Genomic DNA, 20,281 nt, shown 5'->3' with positions numbered 1-20,281 from the left:
GAGGTGCGCGCATGCGCGGGCACTGCGCGCGGAGGGCGCCCCCGCTGGCGGGGCGGCAGCCATTACCCGCCCCGCCCCCCCGAGGTGTGTGAGCGCTCGGTCCTCACGGGGTCAGAAACAACCCGGGATGAGTCGGGCGGTGACACCGGGGTGGGTGCTGTGGTGCAGCAGCTGTAGGACACAGCGGTTAAAGCACGGGCGTGCTTGCCGAGTAGCTCTGCAAGCGGGAGCCGGGCCCCGCAGGTATTGAGGGGGAGCATTGTTGGTTCCCAGGACATGCTTCCCAACAGGGAGCGGTTTTAGGAGAGCATTTAGGGACGTTGGGAGGCATGAAACAGATAGTCAGAAGTGTGTCCTGGGGTGGTCGGTGGCACTGGGCAGCCTTCAAGACATCTCGAGCCATCTGCGTCCTTCTGTCTTACAGCAAATACGAGAAATATGTAAACCCCAGGAGCTGGAGGGTGCGTGCACTCAGTGAGACAGGCCACCACTGACATGCTACCCAGTTTTATCCAGGCCCCATGGAGCCATACTGACTATGTGAAGTGCTAAGGCTTGGACAACTGTCCCAAGCCAGAGTTGACCTATAGATGAATCCTGTATATTTTATAACTGAAACCATTGTGCTAGTAGGTATTGTACTAAATTATAACAACTCACTTATGCTGATGTAAAAACTGCTAAAGCATTGAAGTACTGCAGCCTGAACAACAGGCCCCAAGCTGAAGCTGCTAACTTGTTATGTAATCATTAACAAAGTATGTAAACTCGCTAGTGAGAGATGCAGCTCAGACAAAATACAATCAGTACTGAGGAGAGAATGTATCCAACCTCCCTTGTTTAGCCTTGTTCAAGGCTGAGAACCCACGTATTTGGCCTTCTTAGAAACATCCTTGGTTTCCCCATCCTGGAGCCCTGGCCAGGCTTTGGGTGGAATCCAACAGGAGAATGAAACCACAAATTTTCCACTCAAAACAAAGGCGCCAGCTATTCTGGCTTCTCGATCTCTGGTATATAAGGCTGGGCCCGTTTGCAGCAACTTTGGGTGCCTCACCTATGGGTGGACGCAGCGCGTAGGATTTCCCACTTGCCGGGACAGGCTCTGCAAACCCTCGCTGTAACCGGGGCTGCCCAGCTGCTGTGGGTCTGGTTGATGATAATATATGCAAGTGGTGATGTATTTTTCTTAATCTCCATTCTCTCTCTCGTGTAGTAATGATTTAATGCATTACCCTGTTTTTTCCTGTTTGCTGCTTTAAGTGCACTATTCTGCTTTTTCTTACTGCATGTTTTCTGTACTACAGTGTTACATTGGTTATCACTAGTAAAATACGCCTACTCTTTTCACTCTGGAGTCTGAGTTTAATTGGTATTCTTAATCAGCAGAACACTATGTGAATTCCTATGGAAAATTTCTGGTTTGTTAGATCTCTGAGCATATTTGTAGTAATACCTGCATTTATACAAGATCGTGAAGATCTTTGTCCACTGTCACTCCAGATGGGACTGCTCAGGTTAGCAACCATGGTGTGCAAGGGCTCTGCCTCCAGTGTGTCCTCTGACTGCCTGTTCTGTACATTGTATATTTTCTATAAAGCATGTATAAAAATCTGTGCCTTCCTGCAGTATTCCTCTTCCTTCTTTCCTAGTTTCATGGCTCCTCATGTAGTTTAAAATGGTACTGAAGTGAGGAACCTTAACAAAATGGATGCAGGACAACTAACAGAGACGCTGGACAGGCAGGATAATGCAATAAAAGGATGAGCTAGCTACAGCAGCATGAGCTCTCAGCAGGGAGGGGCTGTTGAGATAAGGAAGGAGCTGCAACTACTGAGTCCCAAGATAAGGAATGGGGACTCAATGAATAGTGAGTTGTCACGACTATGGAAATTCTGGAGTCACGGTGACCAATAGAGAAGAAGACCTAACTGGGTGAAAAGTCACAAGAGGAAGAGGAGGCATCTTCGGTCTTCATCCTGAAGACCCCTGCCCAAGACCACCAGGAGCCACTGCGCAGGCGCAATGGAGAGGGACTTGGGGCGGGATTTATGTGAATGATTTCTCAAAACTAATTATAATTTATCTCCCTATTCTCAGAATTATAATGAATATGTAAACACTTCACGCTATAGAAAGGAGCTGCTTTTGACTCCAAGGTGCGCACACTTGTGGAGGAGTGATCCCCCGTGCACCCAGCGCTGAATAAACATACCTTCTTTATAACCTTACTGGTTGTAAAGTCGTTATTCTGCATGTCAGTACCAAGCCATTTTCTTGGTATTTGCTGCTTCCGTACACGGTACGATGTAACCTTACTTAGAACACCACTCAGGTCTGTTCACCAAACATCCATCAAGCTGGCAAACCCAGTGGTTGGTTTTGATGCCAGTTTGACAATAGTAGTTCCAGAGATCTCAAGCTTGCTCTAGAAAGATCTTGACCTTCTATTTCTAAATGAGTCGTTCAGTATTAATGCTCAGGTGTACATGAGTTTGATTATTCCTCTCCCTTAAGGGTTGGATGCCAAGAGGGAAAGTTTGTCCAGGATAGATTAGTATAGGAACTTTGTTTAGTATAGAAAAGTACAGGTTATGGTAAGGTCATTTGTTCAACAACTGCAGTGTTACACAGATATGAACCATCAACTGCCTGTGATTTTATTCATTCACCAGCTACATATCTTGCTGGTTTGATATTGTAACTTGAGCGCTGTTGTTCACTACCTGGTCAGTTACTGGCCTGTTTGATTGAGGTAAATAGGTAGCACATAGGTTTTCTAGATCTGTATATGCAGTCTGGTGAATTTGTTACGGCTCCAGCTTCAGCAGTAGATATGCCCAAGCTCTGCTTGTAGCACAGACTACACTTGTCTGGTGCTCTGTCTGTGTTTGGGTGTGCCTGACATTCCTGATTTAACAGCTATAAATAGCTGGCAGTGTGAAAAGGCTGGTCCTTGCAGGGTCTGTGTTACAGAACTGTGCTTGCCCGATGGAAGGAGGGATGCTACTGAGGAGCTACTAGTTCAGCGCTTCTGGCTCGTTAGGCTGATTCAGACCCACTTGTTTCAGGGCCTAATGCTTTCTTAGAGCTTGTCTACTGAAGTGACATCAAGACTGCCGCTCTGAACTCAGTGGCTTGTATCCACTAATGTGTGAGACTGAGATGAAGCTACACGTCACAAGGTCACTGGCTCACTAACATTTATGGAGGAGGGCTGAATTCTGCACTTACATTGCCTGTATAAATTGGATTAATTGAATTATTAATCCATCAAAAAAGGCTATGTAATCACAGTAGGCTTCTAATTTAAAGCATGCAAACACTAATGGGTAAAATGCTACGTGATTAATGTCAGTTATCATACCTGCAAGCAGTAGCCTCTATGCACAGACGAGCATCACACTGTGAAGATCAGAAAGCCTGTTCTACTAAAGGGGTGAAAATTTCAAGCCTCTGATCAATAAGCCCAGAGATCCAGAGAGGAAATTCAGCTATACTCAAAGCAGCCTGTGGAGTTGGGGTTTTTTTTGTGGTTTGTTGTTTGGGGTTTTTTATGAGCTTCTCTATGCTAATACAGTTTATGTTTTCTGCTAGGGATACAAATGGGTAGGAAAAGAAATTAGGAGAAAATATGTTGGGAAAGGGTCAAGAGAGTCAAGATTCATGGTTGCATATTCAGAGTTAAGTCAGTATTTTAGGGATCTTGCCAGGAGCGTATTTTCACTGCAGCTCAGTGGAGCATTGAAGGATTCACATCAGTTAGTTTGGTTCATATGTCAGGCAATTAATTTTACTGCACCCTTACTCATATACATTGGCCGTCCTATTATAGAGTATGTGTGTTTTAGAGAACTCCCGGAAGACACTGAACTACATTGAAAAAAAACAAACATTTGGCAGTCCAGTAGTCTGTGCTGTAACATACAGAATTTGCCTGTCTTTAAATGGGCTGTATATATATGTACACTAATTGTTGGTAAGTGCTGACATTTTTATAGTGGTTGTTACAGTTTTGTAAGTAATTGGGTACGGGATATCTGTATATTGTTAAAAAAACCCCACATTTTAAACTTAAGTGACACCGCCCCTGTAAAGCTATCACAATTTTCCCAAGGATTTCTAACCTGTGACAGGATAATACAGTTTTACAACAATTCGTATACATGAACAGAGTTAGAGGCTGTAGTCAAGAGAAGAGCAGTACCTTGAGGCAACCTGTGGCAATAGCTTGGAGTAGGGAAGGATCTCTAAAATGTTTCCTGGTACTGGTGAAATTTGATTCTGGTTTTGCATAAAATGACTGATTGGAGAGAAAGTCTGATCTTCACATTATGTACAGTACCTCTAGTTGCAAAGCCCAGCAGCTTCTTTCATGCACTTTTTTTCACTATTGAAGAGCAATCTTAACTCATTCTTTCTGCTGGATTTTCTGATTTTAAAAAATTACATTATTAAAATACATAGAGTTTCATAAAATCAAATCTAAGCAAGTATTTCACACAGATATTTTGAAATTGTCTTGTGTCTTTAAGATTCATCAAAATATTTTTCTTTTCAGTCACCTTTCTCTTTCTTAAATATTGTTGACTGCAGAAGAGAAGGAAGTTGTCAAGCTCTCTTAACCTTGGCTATTGTAATTAGCACTCTGAAGAAGAGAAACAAACATACCTCTGGAGCTATGTTCATCTGAAATTAATAAAGTGTGTAAGGGTCTGAAAACTAGCAGTTTATTTGATCAGTGTCAACTGCTTTGTTCCACTGAGGAGAGTGGAAGGATGATGAAGACATGGATAGTCAGCTTTATATCCTGTTTTTACACAGTTTGATCCAAATATTCAGAGCAGTGATGGATTTTAAAAAAGATCCCACTCAGACTTGTTTTTCAAGGATATTACAAACAAAGCTTCTGCCAAGCTACTCCCCAAAGCAGCTGTTCAAGCCAGGAAGAACAGTCATTGCTAACCATAGACTGAGTTGCTGGATTGGGTTTAAAAAAACCCAACCAACACCTGACCTGTTTTTTTCAGAGTTAAAACCCCCTATAATCCGGAAACTTCACACTCACTCACTTTTGTGATACTACAGTGGGAGCAGAAATGAGAAGGATAATTCATCTGACAAGGTTCTGGGGGAGCAGGAATATATTTCATTTATATTCAAGAAGAGTCTTCAACTCCACTTGCCTCCTGAGGATTTGATTTTGGCTGGGCCCTGCATGATGATGGGGAATTTTTATGTACTTTCTCTCTTCCTCTAAGCAGATCATTTGTCATTCACATTACAGCTAAGATGAGGCACATGCGCTCTTACAAGATGCCTGTTGGGGCAAGCTACACCACAGTGTTTGAGGAAGAGTCAGGAATCTGTTCCCTATTCACACTTCCTTGAAGAAGGTAACAAACTGTGGCTGTGTTCCTCTGGTTGCTCCTTCATCTTCTGGGAAACATCCTTAGGGAGCACTTCCACACATGCCTCAACCTTCCACAGGCAATAAATACGTGTCCCTCTCCTTGTCCCATAACAAGACAGGGAAATGCTGCTGCCTTTTCCATTGCTAAGGTCACCTCTGCCAGCTCTGTGGATAACCTGCACCATTTTTCCTCAAACTGACTAACCAATTGACGTGATCATGTTAAGCTTGTCGTAGCAGTCTTGTTCTCAACCTGAAGGTAATTTTTCCAGTTATATGAATGATTCTGCTAAAGGATATTAGATGTCCCCGCAAAAATTGCCTTGATAATATCCTTAGAGCATTGTATTTCTAGTAACATTAGTGCTGCTCCTGGGATTGCAGCAGATCACACCATTACTTTATACACCATCATGAAGATACAGAATGCTAAGAAAAGAAATAAAACTAAGCATTCCCTCCTGTACACACCTTAAAAAAAAAAAAAAAAGTGTAGAAATTTAATGTTCAAAGTAGGGTGCATTTTCTATTAAGATCAGTGCAGAATAATTCCTTCCTGTCACAGCTTCCAGCCTGCTTCAAGGAGAGGATTTGCTGTTCCCACCAATAAATCAGTAATATTTCCTGTACTTGTTATTGTGCACTCATTTGTATGTTAATGCATATTGCTGATAAGCATTTAGATTGCGCTGGCAGTTTTCCCCACTAAACTGTTTCTTTTACACCCCCAAATCATAAAAGTTCCCAGGCTGCACTTCACACTTCTGCAAACTCATGTGGGGCTGGCAGTACATGTTTTGACACGCACTGTCAAATGGGCAGCAAAGTTTGGCCCGAGAAGTAAAATTTCAGTCATCTTTTTGCAATGCAGCATCAAAGTCACGTGGTTGCTTGTTTCAAGATGGTGCCAGCAGAGGAAGAAAGCTGAGGAGAGAGGACTGTCCTCTCAGCCAGCTGGAAGCCTCTTTTTCTACAGCTGGATGGTGAGCTTGCCTCAGCCACCCAGCCTGTACACAGGTAGTCACAAAGCAGTCACTGCCTGGATGCCTGATGTCTCCCTTTATTATTAGCTATCAAAACAAGCAACAGAAACCGTGCAGTAATTTAGAAGAACCCAAGATTTTTAAAAAAGCTACATGTTCCTAGGTAAGGGTAGTATTTTCAGGAGGATCTAAGTATTTAGAGAGCAAAGTAGCATTATCAGAAGTGAAGGGTGAAAGATTAAAGTTAGAATTGTACATTTCATTCACTTTAGCAAAATTCAAATTTTTAAATCTAGAAATACACTAGAAAAAAAACCTCAAGTTTTTCTGGAAAACCAAGTTAAGAAGGATTTTTTACACATTGCCCCCTGTTTCAATACACTTATTTTGGAGTAAATGCTCTTTTCCTATTTCACTTAATTCCTATTATTAGAATATTTACATACCGAGTTGTTCAGAAATGTATGTTATTACATTTGCAGTTTATGGACTTAGACTTGAATAGCCTGACATATTATAAATCACTTTCAAAGAGATGATTTAAAGTTTCAAATCACTTTCACTTAAAAACTTTTAAAAATGTTATTCTGTATTAGCAGGCTGTCCTTATCGTTCCACTTCAGATATATTTTTAGTGCTTGGACTATTTTGGAGTACTCCCATAATGCCCAAGCATGATTCGTATGTTGGTATTTTGGTGCCAAAGCATGGCATTTTCACAAGCTGCACCAAAGTCAGTGTGGGTATCCCTGTGTCCTTCAGAAAACATTCTCACACTGAGACTTCAATGTGAATTCAGACTTTTAAATTTAGGTTCCCATTTTTAAGTTTTAGATGTAAATTCTTTTCAAAATTTTTGACATTAATGTTAAAGAAATGCCATAAACACCTGGTAATTGTACATGTTATATTAATAAGGCTTTGAACCATTTCTCTGCTTTCACCTGGAAGCTCCAGTATGAGGAATGAGTTTCACGGAGCCCTTGAAGAAAGAAGTAAGGAACAGGAGCCTGTCTGACATCACGTAAAAGCCTGCGGGGTATTTATATCACTAAAGCTATTATCCCTGCACCCACCATCCCACTGTGCCTGACAGCAGCTAATATTAAGCTGGATCATAGGATCAATGGAAGCAAGTTTTGTTCAGGAAGTATTAAAAAGACTATGTGAAGGGAAACTGTCAAATTAGCATAAATATACACATACATAACGACTATAAACACATGAGAGTATATGAGAACACAGAAGCCTATATATGTGTGTATGTATATATATGAGTTGAAGCCCATAACTACAGACGTGACATTAGCTTTTTCCTCTGGTCCCCATGATTTTTAAGACTGGAAGTCTCCCAAGCACCTTTCCGAGAAGGAGTGCACAGTAAGAAGTTACATGAGCAGACTGTTCTAGACTGCTTTCCCTTTTCTCTTGTTCTTCCCTGGAATGTTCATACATGCAGACTCATCTACTGTTTTTTTTTTTTTCCCTTCTATTTTTTTGCAGAATGACTTCAAGGTCTTTCTGTTTCTTAAGTCTGTATTTTGAATGAAATATTAAAAATGCCACTTTGAAAGACAAGCAATCTGTGAATTTTGGTTTCAGTTTAAATTTTGGTGAACTTAATTGTGTTTACTATAAATGCATTTTATCTAAACAGCTGGGGAAAATGTGAAATTTCCTCCATTATTTTTTCATACATAAAGTGTTTGAGAAAAAAAAAAAATGAAGACAAGCTCTACCACTACAGGTTGGTGCTTTAGCTGAGGTCCAAGGAGCTTCTGTGTCATTTGATACACAACCCATTCACAGCAAACCAGTTGCTAATTGCCATGATGGGAAAGAAAATTAATTTTATCTTTAGAGTTTGTGTCCTTGTATTTTGCCTGCTAGCAGTTTGTGTTCAGATTAGCTTCCCAGCAAAGTGGCTGCTGCTGCTTCTGGCTACATCTGTTAGGGATCAGGAAAACCTTTGTACATGCCTGGAATTTTGTTTTAGACGAAAAATCCAGACAAGAAACTGCACCATCCATTCAATCAAGCAAACAGCAAAAATTGGATCAGTGTGAAACAGTATCTCAAATAAGCTTTTAGACTTCACTGGTTGCCTGGAGGATTAGAGCTCTCTGCAGAACATACTGAAAGATCAGCACCTCACTGCTTTTATCCACTGCACTTAAATGTGAAAAATAAAGAAAGCAACTTGCATCTTGTTGCAGTTCAGTGTCAGTATGTTATGGGTCTTCCAGTTCTGTAATATGAATCAAGAAATGATGACTACATAGATTCGGTCACAAACCATAATGATAAGACACCCCCTGAACATATGGCAGGAAAGAGACCTAGAATTTTACATAGAGTCATTAATCTTCAAATTTGAAAGTAAGACAGGCTTTCACAGTTAAATAAAAGCACTTTGCATTTGGCCATGATAAACCTTTGGTTACTAGAGTGAGAAGGAAGTGATTTCTGTTGGAAAATGGATGCATCTTTCTTGTGGGAGGAATAAGAAATGCCATTTTTTCTTCACTTGGGGGGATAAGTAGAAAATAGCATATAAAATTAAGTTAAATTAAGCTGCAATCTTCAGGACAATGGGTAAAAAAGGAAACGGGGAAAGAGAGAAAAATACTCTTGAAATAGGCCATTGAAGTAATTTAACTTAATTTAACCACTGAATCCATTCAATAGTCAGAATGAAAATTAATCCATTGCTCTTAAACTCTTGCTCAGTTCATTAGTTCATTCTTCCCCCTTGGTTGTTAAGCTGCTGCCCCTCGTGACTCCAGCCTGATTAATAAATCACAAGATAACTAAGGGTTCCAAATTTTGGTTCCCTAAGACTGGCCTGGCTACTCTTGATCTTGTTGAGTTATCCTTAGGTCTGGAAGTAAGATGCTGGGATGGAAAGGATCTGGGTAGGACTGCTTATACGATTAGGAAGTACTGGTATGTAGGGGAGAGGGACATTAGCTACCAGCAACCAATTCGTAATTGAGACTCTACAGTCTATGATTTACTTAAAAGATTCAGAGTTATATCCTGCACTCATTTACAGCAGCATAAATTTGGAATTGCTTCCTTAACATCTGCAAAGTTATTCATGGTATAAAGCAACAAGACCAGTGTGATGAGTGGACAGTGACAGTGACCTGCTTACTGCTGTTGGGAACAGGATAATGTAGAACGGTGAAAACTTTCTGTTCACTGTGCTTCTGTTCTCATGTGCTTCTGTTGTCTGGATGGGAGACAGAGCAGGGTGTGAATGGCACTACTTCTTATTCAGGAACATCTTCATGTCAGAAACAAAGTGTCTTCTTTCAACTGAATTGGTTTTGAACTCCTTACAATGTGGTTTCTTCTTGAAATATTTTCAAACTGAAGTGAGTTGAGTCCTTCTTCACCAAGTAAAAAGATAAACAACTCAGATTTGGCACCAATAGGTTGCATTTACAGTCTATTATATAGAGAGACATTAGAAATGATGTACTGAAGCACAGAAGTAACAGCCTTTAAATGTCTTATCAGTTTGGGAGTGAAAAGAAATGGGAGATGTGGGACTTGTCTTTTTGTTTCAGCTGGATATGAAAATGGAGACAGAAGCAGAGTTACAGCAGAGTAGTAGTCCAGACACCAGCGAAGGAAACATATTTAGCTAAACTTATTCTTAAATATTTACTGTATGATAATGTGAACTATGTATTATCTGCAGATGGTCCATGAATGGAACAGCCCCGAATTGCGCTAAGCTGGTACTGGAAAGAAGGAGCCTAAAATAACTTTATTAAGGTTGCAATCTCAATTCATGGGGACAATTGATCATGTCCCAATTCATGACATTATGAATCATGATAATATTCTTTGATAAAGCTTTAATGCCACCATCACATACTACTTACATGGCGGGAGAACTTGGAGTTTATTTGCTTCAAATTGCGAAGAATGCAGGAAGGCAAAGGATGGTCCTGCCATGGAGGCAAGTGATTTCTAGCCTAAAGGGACTAAATTTTATTGTGGCTCCTGACATAAAACCACCCAGCAATGCTATGCAAATTGCTTAAACTGACTTGGTTACCTATTACATGTTGCTAACTTTCTACCCTGCGAACCCAAGCCGTCAGGTTTCTGAGGTACTGTGCACTTACAGCTCTAGCTGAAATCACAAGGAGCGATGCTCTGAACCCATGAAAAATCTTCTATACTGATAAGCAACTTCAAAAGTCAAGTTGCACACTTCCAAAATAAGCACTTAGAATATGTGGACACTTTCTACCTTTACATCTCCGCAGCTCAGCTCTCTAATGGTAAAATCAGGAATACTTCATCTCATAGCAGTCAACTGTTTCTGAAGCTCTCAGAAGATACTGCGGTGCTGAGCACTGTGGAGGATCCAGTGAGAAAATCCGATCATATATCCAGAGCAGGACTGGAATACTGTTCAATAAACAGGGCCTACAGCTACACATCGAGCAATGTGGAGAAAAGCAGTGATGACACCATTGAGTAGCTGTCTATCTTGTGTGCTGAATGACAGTCCTGAGGGAAAAATAGCCTAAGAATGCATAATTAAAGGCTGTAACCTAAATGATACTCTCAAAAAGGCTGCATTAAGGTTACAAAGGCAATGTGATTCTGGGCAATTTCTAGCATATTAGTGCTCAAATCTGTATTCTAAACATTCTTTTAATGTGAATGTTTTTGTGGGTAATTAATACTCAGGTCTGTTCTACACTTTACTAAGGTAAAGACATACTGATTTGATGAAACGAAGCATGTATCTCCATTGAAATGTGGGCACTACAAAAGAATAGACAAAGTATATTTTTTTTACCTGAGTTTGCAGGACAAATTTTATGTACATCTGTGTTTAAGACTGCTGGTGTGTAGCACAAACCTCAGCTAGGATACTGTCTTGAGAGAAATTGCCAGGGGTTCTTCAAGCAGCAGTAGCAGACATGAGTTTGTACATAAAACTAAGCATAGAGCTTCAGTGGCTAAACCCAGTATCATTTAGCTAATTAGTTTTATATTTTATAATGCTTATAACATTTTGTAACATCAGCTTGGGGGAACATATCTCCCAATCCTTCAAAGCGGAGATTTCGCTAAAATTACTCAGATGCTGCATCTACACATATATTTTCAATTTAATAGTTGCTAAAATTATTTGTAGGCTTAGGCAAAATTATTTTACTTGACCATGAGCATCACTGCAGCTTGTTGAGCAATTATTTGCAAATATCCAGTACAGGTGTTGTCAGCCTGATCTTTATTTTTTCTAAGCTGTTCTGTGCATCCAGGTTCCTTTATTGCACTTGTCAATGCATCCAAGATGTCTTCCATTTTCATAGGTCAGGTGATAAGAGTATAGTGGAGGCAGGGAAGAAGAAAGCAGCTTCTTAAAATGTAGTCATTTTATTACATAAAAAATATTATTAAAGTGCCTGCTTTGGTTTTCTTACTAGAACAGCTGTTTTTCAGCGAGAATATTCAACTAGAACCAGCTGAATAGCTGTTTTTCAGCTAGAACTGTTCAAAATTTTTTGAAGACAGGAAATAGCATCTTTTCCAGTGAAATTGCCATTTGGTCATTGCAGAAAGTTAAATTCTTATAAAAGCAACAAATTGAAGAATGGTTTGTTTCCTTACTATGAGATACAGCAATAACTTTTTTTTTAATACCTCTGTGAACTTTCCATAAACTTTTATGTGTCAGGTTCAGCAGCAACCCTGACTTCACATTCAGATGCCTCCTCCTCCTTCACCCTCTAACCAATGATTACTGCCTTCTCTTCTCCCCATCCCAGGCTGCAGCAGGTTACCTCTTGAAGTGTGCTAACGCCCCTTTCATTTTTGTTTGATGATTGTTTCTATCCCAGACTAGCACCCTGACAGGATCACATGTGCCTTGTTTTGAAAGGTTCGACTCTGCTTTGATTCAAATAGAAGGTGGTCCTGATTTTTAAGTATTTTCTGATATTGAAGTGTTAGGCAATGCTGGTTCCATTTACAGGACAGGTGATCTTTTACATGTTGCTTAAATTTTTTATTTTGTTGCAGGAATGTATTTACAATTAAATTAAATCTAAAAGCAATTACAATCAACCACACCACCAGATGGAGCTTCTTTTCTGCCTTTCCTGCTAAAAGTGCTGAAACTGTGGGACTGAATTCTCGGGGGACTGTGAGACTTAACTGCATTTATAGTCAATGATAGGAAAACTCTTTTTTTTTTTTTTTTTTTCTCCATACTTCTGGTGATGCAGGATTGAGCATCCCTGTATTCATATATGGTTATTTCAGTGATTTTTGTTTGTGTACTGTAATGATAGCTATTGTGCCAGTCCTTTGCTTATGCAGGGTTAGGCCGTATCATGCAGTCCTGTTTCTTGTTCATGCAGTTGAGTTTTCAAGTATAGGTTTACTTGTTAGAATGGTACAGGAATATTAAAGCAGCACATATTTCTGCTCTTTTTTTTTTCTACTGTAAAAAACTATTAACATTCTTTAGAAATGCAAATCTCTCTTTGTTCAGACCACTACATAATCTGTTTTAGTCACTGAAACTCAACTCTGAAGTCTCCTTTTGTGCTTTTAGCAGTACTGTGTTGTGTTATAGATATCTAGTTGCTGGTATATGTATATATACACATCAACTGAAGTTACAGTGTTCGTAAGTCATGGGGATCAGTATAAATGACTGTGATAAACATTCTCTGTCTTACAGGATATACTCTATCAGGTACCTGTTTTGCCATCTACTATCATGGCATAGCAATTGTGAACAAACTGTAACTGAGGCTGTCCTGGGGAACTACAAAGAGACAGGGCTGAATTTATTCTTTTTTCAATAGTTTGAACAAATGCACAATCAAGCAAACAATTTTTAATGTAGGGTTTACACAGCAAGATTACTTGGAAAGCCTATTCCTGTGTTTTAACCCAAGTGAAAGAAATGAGACTGACATCCAACTTACTCGGTTGTGACTGCTGGACTGAAAAGGTTGTCCTGCATTTGCCAGGAGTTATTAGAACAGATCGTATTGCACAATTCTATTTTCCCAAAAGACAGGGAGGTATCTGAGCAGATGAGGTCAGGTAGCACTCCACTATGCCACGTCAAACACAACTCTAAAGAGTGGCAGAGGTTTTGCCAGCTGGCGTCATGAAGGTCCTTCTGACCAGCTAGCCAATTCCATTACCCTGGGAGAGTCCAAGTGAGTTCATGCTGCTATTGATTTTGAGTGAGCTACACACCTCACTGCGTGTGACAAAGACAAACACAGAAGTACAAAACAGAATTAATGTGGGTACAAGTTCATGTCATTTTCCATCTTTGTGTCTCATTTCCAATGGGCAAAAATCTAATGCCTTAGAGGGGGAAAAAAAGGGGGGAAAAATCTAATGCCCTAGACATCTAATGTTCATGTACTAACAACTCAAAAAGCTGGTCTAGAGATGTGGGTTTTTGTAATTTATGTTTTATATACTTTCTAGGAGTTCATTTTGGAGGGTATGTCAAGCATTTGGGATTTTGGAGTGTCCTTAGTGAAGAGGTAAATGTATCTTCTGTGCAAATAAGTTTTATTACTGAGTTTTAAGTAGACATTGGTTTTTCTTTTCCAGAGACAGTCTGCTAGGTGGCAGGGCAGGAGCAAAATCCAGCAATTTAAGACAGACTGCAAGAAAAAAATTGATTATTTTAATAGCCCAGCAACAGTTTTGGGGGTACAATGTCTTTATATCAGACTACTCTGGATAAGATGGAGCTTCTTTCTCACTGAAGTCCAAAGCAATATACTAGTATAATGTAGGGCAAGAATTTGATCCAAATTATATTTTTCCTAGATTGCTAAGTAAAAATGATATATAAACATAGAGGGTTTACATGTGAGAACCTGGATCCTAGTGTTCATCAGAAACCTTTGAAAGAGACGTGGTTCTGCAACTTTCTGGAGAACCACATTAAAACAGACAAAACCCATAAAACAAAACCCTTTTCAACTCCTGTGCTGCAAATACATTTTGGAAGCTGAAACCACTTTTCTCACTCACAGCTTGAACTTTTCTTTTTCAAAGACTGTCTGTTTGGGTTAAACTGTTGAAAAGCAACAGTAAGTCTCTATTAGGACAGCAGCTTGTACATGGGAGGGTTTTTTATCATAATATAGTTTACTGTTTAAAAGTCTGACAAATGACTTAAGATTTCCAGTGTACCACATAAATATAAAAATTTTAGATAAATATTTTGTAAATAGCAAAGGTATTAAGCCAATTCTTGAGATCTGTAAGAGCACAGGAACCAAGCAACATTTCAGAAAATTTAGTGAATTAAAAGGTTTTGTGCAACATATTTTTGTCACAGTTAATGCCAACTCCAATCTGAATTTAGTGTTTGTTCAAGCACTTGGAATCTTTTCCTTACAATTTCTGCAAAACAGAAAGTTAAAAAAAAAAAAACATTTAAAAAAATATGAATCCTTTGTACCATTACTATATATTTTCTTACCACAGAGAATGGGCTCGATTTTATGCCAGACGCAGAGAAATCTCTGCTCTACTGAAATCAGTTACAAAACTCCACCTTCAAAGAGGTTAGCATTTCACCCAAATGAAGGGACATTCCTCGCCTTATTGCCAAATACTCGGTATTAGCAATTCTAAAGGATATTCCACATCATTATGGGAAACACAGCCATTGCTGCTATTCAGGAATACTGAATAAATGTATTTTACATTTTACATCCCGTAAGGAACATCAGATGCAAGACTGCTGAGAGGCAGACATTGCTAAAAGTGATTGTCTGAGACACTCAAAGCTCTGAAGGATTTTGCTGGCTGAGCATCCCGCAGAAATTAGATTTAAATCTTCCTATTTAAGATTTGGAAACTAAGGTAATCACTTCCAAATATTTGTTTCCATTTTGGTACTTTCTCTGTTACAGATCTAATGCATGCCTTTTCAGAGTACGGCTGCTTGGTTTTCTTTCCTAAAGAAGAAAATTAGGTATAATAATCTTAACTTCTGAATCATTCCTATTCAGGTCATATAGACCCACTGAGTTTTTCATTCAGTGTTTGACCATCTTCACAAACATAATAAACTGAAATCCTATCCTGATTAAAACCACAGAGAAGATAGAATTTCCCATGGGATAGGGAGCATTTTTTTATTATTTAAAAATTGAGGAGGCTATTAATATCCTCCCTGACATTTTTGTACAAGCAACGTGACTGTTAAAATTGGGATGAAGAACTACATGATTTACAGAGTGAAGCAAGACCATCATTCAGAACAAACGCTGCTAGAATTTTAGAAAAGATGTTACTAATTTTGTGTATGAACTGTGATAATCCCTGCAGATTTCTAAATCCCTGTAAATTGTTACATAGTGCTTAGGAGTTATTACTCATTCATGTTTTCTGATAAGTTAATGTCACGGGAGATTTTCTTAGAAAAGACTTGAATGGGAAATTGGAGAGATTTGGCATATTTGAACAAGGTACATCCAGGAGTAGAATCCTTTCCTCTTGGACTAACTGGAAAATCTGCTCGGTTTTGATTTGAAGGTTGAAGCTAACATTAAAAGCACATAAAAAGAAATGATGAACAGTGTTTGAATGACCTTCTGGATTACATTGTGTGGTTGAGTTGAGTCAACAGAATCCTCCAGTGACTTGACTCTGGGTGTCTCTAAACAAGGATTTTCATGTTCATTTTGTGGCCAAATGATGACGACTATTTATCCAAGCAGCTTGACCAATTTATTAAATTGCACATCAAATAGAGCTCTAACCCAAAATATTTGATCTAGTGAGTCCTGAGAAATATATACCTATGCAATCATAGTGAGAATTGAGAAAGCAATACCATAGGTTGCTTAACAGTGATTTGTGGGGGTTTTTTGGTTTTTTTTATTAATGTCATTCGTTAGCCATCTTAGGATGCAAATGCTCCTGCAAGATGTGTGTGGTGAATGAAGGACTGGGACAAGGTGAACAGTTGGGAAACAAGAAGGGGGGAAATGAAAGAAGGTGGTGCTGTGTTGATAGTGTGTGTTTATGACCTTAAACATAACTGGGAATGCAAAAAGCCTCCTGACTGAGAATCCGCTGTCTCTCTTTTACTAGGAAATCCCTCCACTTTTATCTCAATATTTTCTTTAATAACAAACGTGGTAAATGGTACTTAGGGACTGAGACCCTGGTTGCCCCGTTCTTTTAAGAGAAACCATTTTGAAATACTTAAGAGACAACACTAAATGCCTCCTTAACTAATGTCCACTGGCAACATTTGTCTCACAGTTGAACATCTGTTGAAAAGGTTGATCTGATTTTAAATTACTCCCTTTCAGAACGGTAGCAATCAATTACCACTAAAAATCCGACTTCCCCTTTTATTCCATTAATTGCCTGATTTTAATTATTTTCCTGCAATATGGATTCCTGTTGCCTCGAGTGATTTTGCTTCTGTGAACAGTGGTCCTTTTTGCAGGCCTGTCTCCCAGGGTTGTGGAATATCTAAGAAATGTATATTAATTGCTACATTACTCAACTTATATCAATATTTACAGTGTTTCTCCTTTTGGTGTCCCTTATTTTGCGTGAACCTTTCACATTCCTCTGTAATTTCTACAAGTCCAAATGGCTTTGCCTTATCAGCAAATGGCACATTTTTTTCCCTTTGCTGCTCAAAACATTTGTTAATGATTTGGCAAGCTGAGGAAGCATGCATTAGTGGAATAAACAGCACGGGAGGAAGTAAGGGCTGGTTTCTTCATTTCTGTTTTTCCTCATCTTAAAATAGATACTATGAGAAAGTAAAGTAGTAGTGTCGTATTTTATGTAAAGAATCTTGAACGTATTGTAAATACTAAGCACCATTACCTACACGTCATCTACTTATTTTTCTTCTTTTCATCTTGGTAATTTGAGGTGCCACAAGCCTCGGGTGGGTGGCTCATGCTTGCAGCAGAGTAGTGGTGACGAGCAGTTGATGGCAAGCTGGTATTTTGCCGTATTTTCCATTAGCACAGCTGGTGCCAGTGAGAATGCTTGTCCTTTGGTCCTCTTCTTACACTGCTCTAAACCAAACTATTAACAAATGTCGAGTGCAAGACCAGAAGCTAGAGGAGTCAGATTATTTGGCACTTATAAGTAACCATTCGCTGCGCAACTGTTTGGTCAAGGCGTAGTGAGAACATCCCCACAGCAATATCTGCTAAGAAAGCTGTTTAGTGGTGTTTCTGCTGCTTTGACATTCATTCCTCTGCGAGACCCAGACTGCACACTCAGTCGAACTGCACTGTATTCACTCATGTTGGGAGGCTGCTTTTTGGCAACCAGACTGATGCTAAAAATAAAACCAACTATGCAAAACAAACAAAAAACCCCCTTGATAAATCCATAGTGGGAATACATTGCTTCAGAAAGTACCGTGTTACCTGCATATGCTTTTTAGTGTCTCTTCCACGAGAAAAAGAATGGAGGGAAGTTTAATAATGTGGTATTTCTGCAATCATCCGTGCAAATTGCCCCTAGACAATAGCGGTGGCATGCACAATGTATAGAATTAAGTTTGAAAAATTCTCAGATCTGGATCTTACCATACTGATAAAAATACCTCGTTGTGAGGATGTTGTTTACTATACATCATGCTCAGAAGATAAAACTGAGGGGGATTCTGCTTCTCTTGATTTGTTTAAAAGGTAAAGCCTGTATTTTGTCTTTCCTTTTTTTTTTGTTTTTGTTTTTTGTTTGTTTGTTTTTAACTGGAAACTTTGAGGACAATCTGACCTTCAAAAAGGGTGCGTGTGCACACGTGTGTCCCTCCTGAGCCTTTGGATTTGATTTTCCAGAAATGAGAGTTCGGCTGGCACCGAGTGTGGGTGAAAAATGGCGGGAGGGCGGCAGCCGAGGCGCCCGTCGCGGGGACTCCCCGAAACCCGGTGGTTTTTAAGCGGGCGCCTCGGGTTTGTCAGCGAGGGCGTGGATGTGCGTAGGCTCGCATTGCTGTGGCTTGTGGAATCGTTTTCCTTTTTGTTTTCTTTCTCTTTTTTTTTGTTTGTTTGGAGAGAACAAGGAGACTGAGTAGCGTGGGCTTTGCTTTTCCCCTCTTGAAGTGAATTTTTGAGGTCTTGATTTGGGCTTGACTTCACTTACCCGAATAGTCAGAGATGCACAGAGGACTTGTGTGAAAACTCGGCGGCGTGTTCGCTGCAGATTTAATTTAGGATCCCAGTTTTCCAGGTCTCGCATCCATTTCGAAGACAGTACTGCGACAGCAATGGTGTACTCTTGTCATTTTTTTAATTACTGTTTTAGTTCAATGGACTCCATAACAATACGACTCACTGTTGCGAGCACCTGTCAAACTCATGACAGGCTTGCCTGCCTGTCCCACCTTTGCTGTGCCTGTGGCGGCTCTGAACAACAGGCAGCCTGTTTCAGGGCTGGATCTGGGGCTAGACTGGGCTGCTCTGGTTTTTGTCATTCAGCACACTGATACCGCTCCCTGCCTTCCGTGTAGATCCTGTCTGGCTCATAGCAGCCAACAGGGACTTCTGCAAAAATGTTTTTCCTTAAAATAGACTGGTGACTTCTTCTCACACCGTTGACAAGTCTAAAACTGGGACAAAGGAAGAGTTAAAATATTTGCTGATGCTGGGTTTATCATGAGAACTTTGGTAACACCTTTGAGTAATGCACTGTGAAGTAAAAGATGGTGTCTGTCTCGCACACAGTTCTGTATTTTCAGATTTGGGGAGCAGTGACTGCTTTGGATGACCTTCTCACTGAGGAGTGACGATGTGATACAGAGAGGGCGTCCTCAGTAATGAATGAAAACAAGTGCCTTAGTTCAGCTCTCCTTATGTTACATTTTGCACCACATTTCTCAAGTATTTATAATTTATTCAGCTTATTTTGCTACCTATTTTTCAGTATTTGTTTGTTGCTGGGAAAGGTGTTTGTTGTGCACATCGTTGGACTTTATAGCGCTGGACACCTGAAATGATTTCTGTAGTCTGCTCTCTTGCATTGCAAGCCTGGAGCTTGACTACTACTGGTGTCCCGAGTCCTGAAATGAAGCAAAAAGTACCAATGACAATGGGTTTGTAAGAATAAAAAAAGCTTTAAAAAAGTTAAAAAGCTTACCATTACAAATCTTTTTTCTGTATAGCAAAACATAACAGGATGCTTCTTAGTTTTGCACCCTGGTTGTGCCCCGTCCCTAACGCGTGCGGTGCAGAGGGATGAAGCTGTCAGCGTTCCTCACGATAGCCAGGGGCGTTGCTGGCCATAAGCAGCGTTTAGGGCTAGAGTTGAAAATGGCTGTCGGCCGGCTGGAGCCACAAGGCAAATCGCCCTCTAAGTCCATGACAGCCCCCTGTGCTCTTGTAACGGGCACCTTGTGCAGAGCTGTGACGTGAGGAAGCTTACCTAGCATGGGTGGAAAAGAGACAGGTTTCGGTTGAGTTTTGTTCTGGCTCTTCTGCAGCTTTGACTCGTTTTCTTCTGATACAGTATCTCAAAATTCATTGCCAGAACGCAGAAAATGTTCTGAGGTGGACGTATGTTCTTCAGCAAGACCTTGGAAAATTATGTTCCTTTTCAAAACAGAGCATACTGTGAGTTTTCTCAAGTTTTCATTTCCTCTGAAGATGTAAAACATCTTGAAGCCCACTATGAGCACCTTAGAAGAAGTTGCTTCTGTGTAAAATTTCCCATACTTGAAAATAAGCCTTCAGATAACCTGCCTCTTGAGAGAGCTGGTACAGAATCAGAACTAGAAGCAGGGGGTTTACTGGGGAAAAGACGTGAAGCAGAGGGAGTTTCAGACTAATGTTCCTGCAGTTTTGACAACATGCACGCTGCTTCTGAAACACAGCCT

This window comes from Athene cunicularia, assembly GCF_003259725.1.
Source record: "Athene cunicularia isolate RWA chromosome 2 unlocalized genomic scaffold, athCun1 chr2_part1, whole genome shotgun sequence".
In the NCBI taxonomy this organism is placed as follows: Eukaryota; Metazoa; Chordata; class Aves; order Strigiformes; family Strigidae; genus Athene; species Athene cunicularia.
The sequence above is the reverse complement of the archived record's forward strand: the minus strand, read 5'-3'. Positions refer to the sequence as shown.